The sequence below is a fragment of the Salmo trutta genome, chromosome 26, assembly GCF_901001165.1.
Source record: "Salmo trutta chromosome 26, fSalTru1.1, whole genome shotgun sequence".
In the NCBI taxonomy this organism is placed as follows: Eukaryota; Metazoa; Chordata; class Actinopteri; order Salmoniformes; family Salmonidae; genus Salmo; species Salmo trutta.
Window position 1 is genome coordinate 30,845,612 of NC_042982.1, and position 6,000 is coordinate 30,851,611.

The 6,000-nt window shown below is 41.2% G+C and overlaps 1 protein-coding gene across 2 annotated transcripts in view; it reads right to left on the reverse strand.

Moving 5' to 3' along the window:
• Positions 1 to 5,409, reverse strand: part of LOC115163642 (SPRY domain-containing SOCS box protein 4) — a 43,476-nt gene extending 38,067 nt beyond the window's left edge. For both annotated transcript variants that reach the window (XM_029715688.1, XM_029715686.1), the window contains exon 1: positions 5,075 to 5,409. The gene's annotated coding sequence lies outside the window, so the exon portion shown is untranslated. The remainder of the gene's footprint in view (positions 1 to 5,074) is intronic.
• Between the last annotated feature and the right edge of the window lie 591 nt (positions 5,410 to 6,000).

Sequence of the window (6,000 nt, forward strand, 5' to 3'; positions counted from 1 at the left end):
CAACGCCAGCATGGTGTGTGCAACGCCAGGATTGTGGGTTCGATTCCCACGGGGGGCCAGTAAAATGTTTTTTTTTTTTGTTATAAAATGAAATGTATGCATTCACTACTGTAAGTCGCTCTGGATAAGAGCGTCTGCTAAATGACTAAAATGTAAATGTAAGTGCAGTCGCAAAAACCATCACTATGATGAAACTGGCTCTAATGAGGACTGCCACAGGAAAGGAAGACCCAGAGTTACCTCTGCTGCAGAGGATACATTCATTAGAGTTACCAGCCTCAGAAATTGCAGCCCAAATAAATGCTTCACGGAGTTCAAGTAACAGACATCAACATCAACTGCTCAGAGGAGACTGCATGAAATCAGGCCTTCGTGGTCGAATTGCTGCAAAGAAACCACTACTAAAAGAACACCAATAATAAGAAGAGACTTGCTTGGGCCAAGAAACACGAGCAATGGACGTTAGACCGATGGAAATCTGTGCTTTGGTCTGATGAGACCAAATTTGAGATGTTTGGTTCCAACCGCTGTGTCTTTGTGAGATGCAGAGTAGGTGAACGGATGATCTCCACATGTGTGGTTCCCACTGTGAAGCATGGAGGAGAAGGTGTGATGGGTCTTTGCTGGTGACACTGTCTGTGATTTATTTAGAATTCAAGGCATACTTAACCAGCATGGCTACCACAGTATTCTGCAGCGATACACCATCCCATCTGGTTTGCGCTTAGTAGGACCATCATTTGATTTTCAACAGGACAATGACCCAACACACCTCCAGGCTGTGTAAGGCTATTTGACCAAGAAGGAGATTGATGAGTGCTGCGTCAGATGACCTGACCTCCACAATCACCCAACCTCAACCCAATTGAGATGGTTTGGGATGAGTTGGACTGCAGAGTGAAGGAAAAGCAGCCAACAAGTGCTCAGCATATGTGGGAACGCCAAGACTTTTGGAAAAACATTCCAGGTGAAGCTGGTTGAGGTAATGCCAAGAGTGTACATCAAGGCAAAGGGTGGCTACTTTGATGATTTTAAATATATTTTGATTTGTTTAACACTTTTTTGGTTACTACATGTCTCCATGTGTTATTTCATAGCTTTGATGTCTTCACTATTATCCTACAATGTAGAAAATAGTAAAAATAAAGACAAACCCTTGAATGAGTAGGTGTGTCCAAACTTTTAACTGGTACTAATATATAATTTTTTTAAATGGCACACAAGACACCTGTCTGATTCACGCCCATCTCAGTGAACTAATTAATTGCAGAGGCCTAGACTAATCCATTGCGGAGGCAGTGGGGATGGCACAGTCCAAGAAGGTGAGTGTGGCTAAGATGCACAATGCACGTCTCTCTCCAGAATGCACGTCTCTCTCCAGAATGCACGTCTCTCTCCAGAATGCACGTCTCTCTCCAGAATGCACTCTTCCGTTAATTTGTGAAAACTCATTGCTTCACAACTTCATTGTGTGAATTGTTTGCATTTGATTGTTAAGGTCTATCAATTCCCCATTACATATCTCACCAGTAGTACATTTACCGTTAACTCCTAACCTACAATGTTTGTTTGGTTTGGCTTTTACCATTCTCATTGTCGGAGTGGGCATGTTGTTTGCAGAGAACAACCTATGCTTGTGAGAAACAAGTTTTGGTTCATTTAATCCCATTCACGAGTTTTGTCAATTTAGTCATTGTCTTTTGCGTGGACAAGCACCCGATTACACAGAGGTAGGCCTTTAGGTTTCCTGGCCTGCGTGCAAATGTAGGCATATAAATGTATAACGCACCACCACTAATGAGTTGTGGAGCTTCTCAAAGTAATGTTTTCTTCACCTCAAACAGCAAGCAAACAAAGTCTGTTTTTACATCCATTGAGAATGACAATAGTTCCTAAATGTATTTGGGGGGGGGGGGGGGGGGGGGGGGGGGCAGCTCTTTCCCTTTCGATAACCCCTCAGCATGAAAAGGGAAAAATGTAATGCCCTGATCCAGTGAAAACGTCATAGAATAAGCCTACCGGATGACCCCTTACCCTGTGTGTGTCCCGAGCTCACTGGCACAGGAAACTGAGGGTCCAGAATGTTTTAACCAATGTTGCAAGTTTACTAGCACAAGCTTTAATCAAACAGTGTGCTAAAAGCATCAGACAAGCTCAATAAATATAGTTGCTTTTATTAAAAACACATAGGGTGTGTCTATATGGAAAAATAGCCATTTAAACATTTCATGGTCAAAAGAACAGATTACTTTCAGTTGACCGAGATTGTCAACATATTGATTCAATGGTTTAGGACTGTCCCGATTAAAAACAATCTAAAGTAAAAGCAAGTAATTTAGTCTCAAAAGCCTCACCATTCATTACCAGATTAAACAGAGGACTAGAACTTAGTGAATGATTTGTACCAAATACATTGCTCTTAGTTTTAGAGATGTTCAGGACCAGTTTATTACTGGCCACCCATCCTAAAACTGACAGCAACTCTTACAGTGATTTCACTAGCTGTGGTTACTGGTTTGAAATTAAATATATGTTTGTTTTTTAATTTTGAGTGTTGGACTACACACTGTACTAAAATTATTTATCATTTTAATTTTAACATTTAATATATATGTGCAAATCAGATCTAGTTGTTTAAAACATCTAATATGATATAATGCCTCTATTTATAGCATTGAATCATTACCGTACATGGACAAAGGCTTTTTTTAATGCCAGTGGCAGGTCATTGGTAAAAATAGAAAAGAGTAGAGGGCCTAGAGAGATGCCCTGCGATACACCACACTTTCCATGTTTAACATTACAGAAGCTTCCATTAAAAAAAACCTATGATCTATTAGATAGATTGCTATATCCTGGATTCTGAGCTGAGGTTGAAAAATCATAACAGGTTATGGTCAATAATATCAAAGGCGGCACTGAAATCTAACAGTACAGATCCCACAATCCAAACACACCAAAAAAGTTGTGAAGAGGGCACGACAATGCATTTCCCCTTCAGGAGACTGAAAAGATTTGGCATGGGCCCCCAGATCCTCTAAAGGTTCTACAGCTGCACCATCGAGAGTATCCTGACCGGTTGCATCACCGCCTGGTATGGCAACCACTCGGCATCTGACCGTAAGGCGTTAGAGGGTAGTGCACACAGCCCAGTACATCACTGAGTCAAGCGTCCTGCCATCAAGGACCTATATACTAGGCAGTGTCAGAGTAAAGCCAAAAGAATTGTGGCTCCAGTCACCCAAGTCATAGACTGTTCTCTGCTACCGCACGGCAAGCGGTACCAGAGCGCCAAGTCTAGGTCCAAAAGGCTCGTTAACAGCTTCTACCCCCAAGCCATCAGACTGCTGAACAATTAATCAAACAGCTACCCAGACTATTTACATTGACCCCCTCCTTTGTTTTTACACAGCTGCTACTCTCTGCTTATTATCTATGTATATATTCACTTTACCCCTACCTACATGTACAAATTACCTCGACTAACCTGTACACCCGCACATTGACTCGGCACATAGCCTCGTTGTTGTTATTTTGTGTTACTTTTTATTTGGTAAATACTTTCTTAACTCTACTTCTTGAACTGCATTGTTGGTTAAGGGCTTGCAAGTAAGCATTTCACGGTAAGGTGAACAACACCTGTTGTTTTCGGCGCATGTGACAAATAAAATGTGATATTATAAATGTATTTCAACCAATCAATCATTAGTCATTTGTGTCGGTGCAGTACATGTTGAGTGCTCTTCTCTATAAGCATGCTGAAAGTCTTCATTTGTTTACAGAGAAATAGCTTGTGTGTTTGGTCAAAAATAAAAAATCTCCAACAGTGTGCCTATTCCAGCTCTGCATCTGTGTGGTCATGATGCACTATGGATGTCGCCCACCCAGATGGCTATATGGTTCATAGGTCCCCTGACATGACGGAGGTCGTGGGTTCAAACCCCAGATGTTAATAATTGAGTATGGGGGCTGTGAATGGTTCTATACTAGGAAAGATCTGAATACGTCCACCCCATGGGATCATTCATTGATTAGGCCTATGCAACAGCCATCAACTGGTAATGGTTTTCCATATAAATGGGTTAGTTGTAGGCCTAGTCAGAAGAGTAAGCAAGCAGGTTTAATGTACCATTCACTAAGACACATTAAGGAAAGAAAAGCACATCAGTATGATAACTGGCTCATCCCACGGTAATCCCGTCAGACACTTCATCTGGAAAGTGCTCGTGCCCTGGAAGGGCCAGGTCAAGCAGATGGTGTGGTTACCGTTACTCCAGGAGATAAAGCATTTACCATTTAAAAATGGTCAATAAACTGCAACAGATCCACTTGAATAGGCGTCCGTTTTGGTAAACCCACCCCCGCTGTAAAATATCTCCCGTTTGCCCACCTGTCTGTAGAATCACAGACTACACTGACGTAAAATCAGCTGGGACAATAGGAAACCGTCCAAAGCAGGGTATCAAATAGCAAGCAGACATGCAAATTCTGCAAAGAAGTAGACTACCATACAGTGGCCTAATACTTAAAGCAAAAAATGGCTTTCCTGATGTAAGTAATAACCATTACGGTGGCCTAGTCCGTGTCCCAGTTTTCGACAGAATGAGGTCCTGAATATTCAACATGTTGTCAACAATATATTTTGGGGGAAATGTTTATTTGCTTGTAGCCACTCAGAACCTTTTCAGAATATCGTTTCGAAAACATTCGAATCATAATCAGTTTATAATATTTTGTCATTATTTCCCAAGCTATTGTAAACGGTGGGATGAGTTCATTTAAAAAAAAATGTCATTACAAGTAAATGCCAAACTTCCCAGTCGACGTCATTTTATTTAAATAAAGTCCGAAATTAGCCTTCTCGTACGAATGGCTCATTGAGTTGCTGCAGCTTCATAAAAACAACATGTACAACAACAAAACATACCCAACACAGTGCGACAAAGTTGTAAACATTGCCAAGTTTTCTAAACATCAACAATAGAGAGCATATTGAACAACACTATCAAATGTGTTCAAACATTATTATATTCGACGCAATAAAATTCAAACTGGCAAGACATATTTTACTTACGTTCAAACGCAACAATGTAGCCAAGAGCCTCGCCTCGCGATCGACAAAGCCCTCACGACGCCAAGTTCTCTCCTTCAGCATACAAAAAAAACGTTATACTTTTTTATATTTTGCGTCGAAGATAATCATTTTATTTCACCCAAGCCTTACTAACTTAACTATTCTGTGCTGTTTTATCGGCGAACTCTCTCTATCTACCGATACGGGAATTCGCGACGGGCGGATTCTTTGTTCCGCGAGCCATTCCGTGGAAATCACCGTTCATGTGTCGCTGATACGCACTGATTGGCCAAGTCGCTCGAGGGATAGGATCCGCAATAGGTGATGGCTAGGGCAACAGCAGAGCCATTTCTATCCGCAGTCCTAAAGTCAGTCTTTTTTTTCGTGGCGAGGATATAATAATTCGACTAGCTAGTTTTGCTCACAACACTGACCTCGGGGAGTGAAGAAGTATCCTAGTCTAAATTTGACAGCACGTCAAAGTGTTGAGAGAGAGTTAAAAAATGGTCAGGAATTGAAATGACTTTCTCTATACAACTAGCTTAAATGTTACTAAATAGCATAGGCCTACATTGCCAAATATTGGACTAAAGGAGATTAACGTTACTCCTTAGTCCAAGTACCTTACATGTTGTGTTTAAGGGAACTATACAGTCACATCTCATGGCAGACCTCGTGGATCTGCTGCTGTGGGTTTGGGTTTTATGTTTGACAAAAGTACAAAGTGGAGGGGGAGCAAAGGCATTTAGGATCTTAAATACAAGACATGTTGCTATATTGCACAATATTTCCCCAACTCAGGAGCTTATGTTTTCTGAGGATGTAACAGTGATGATGGCTATTGGGCTTTCAATCAAGCACTTTGAGAGCCTGTTTGTAAACAGACTGAATAGGTTTTAATGTTGTACAGCAAGCTTGGGCCAACT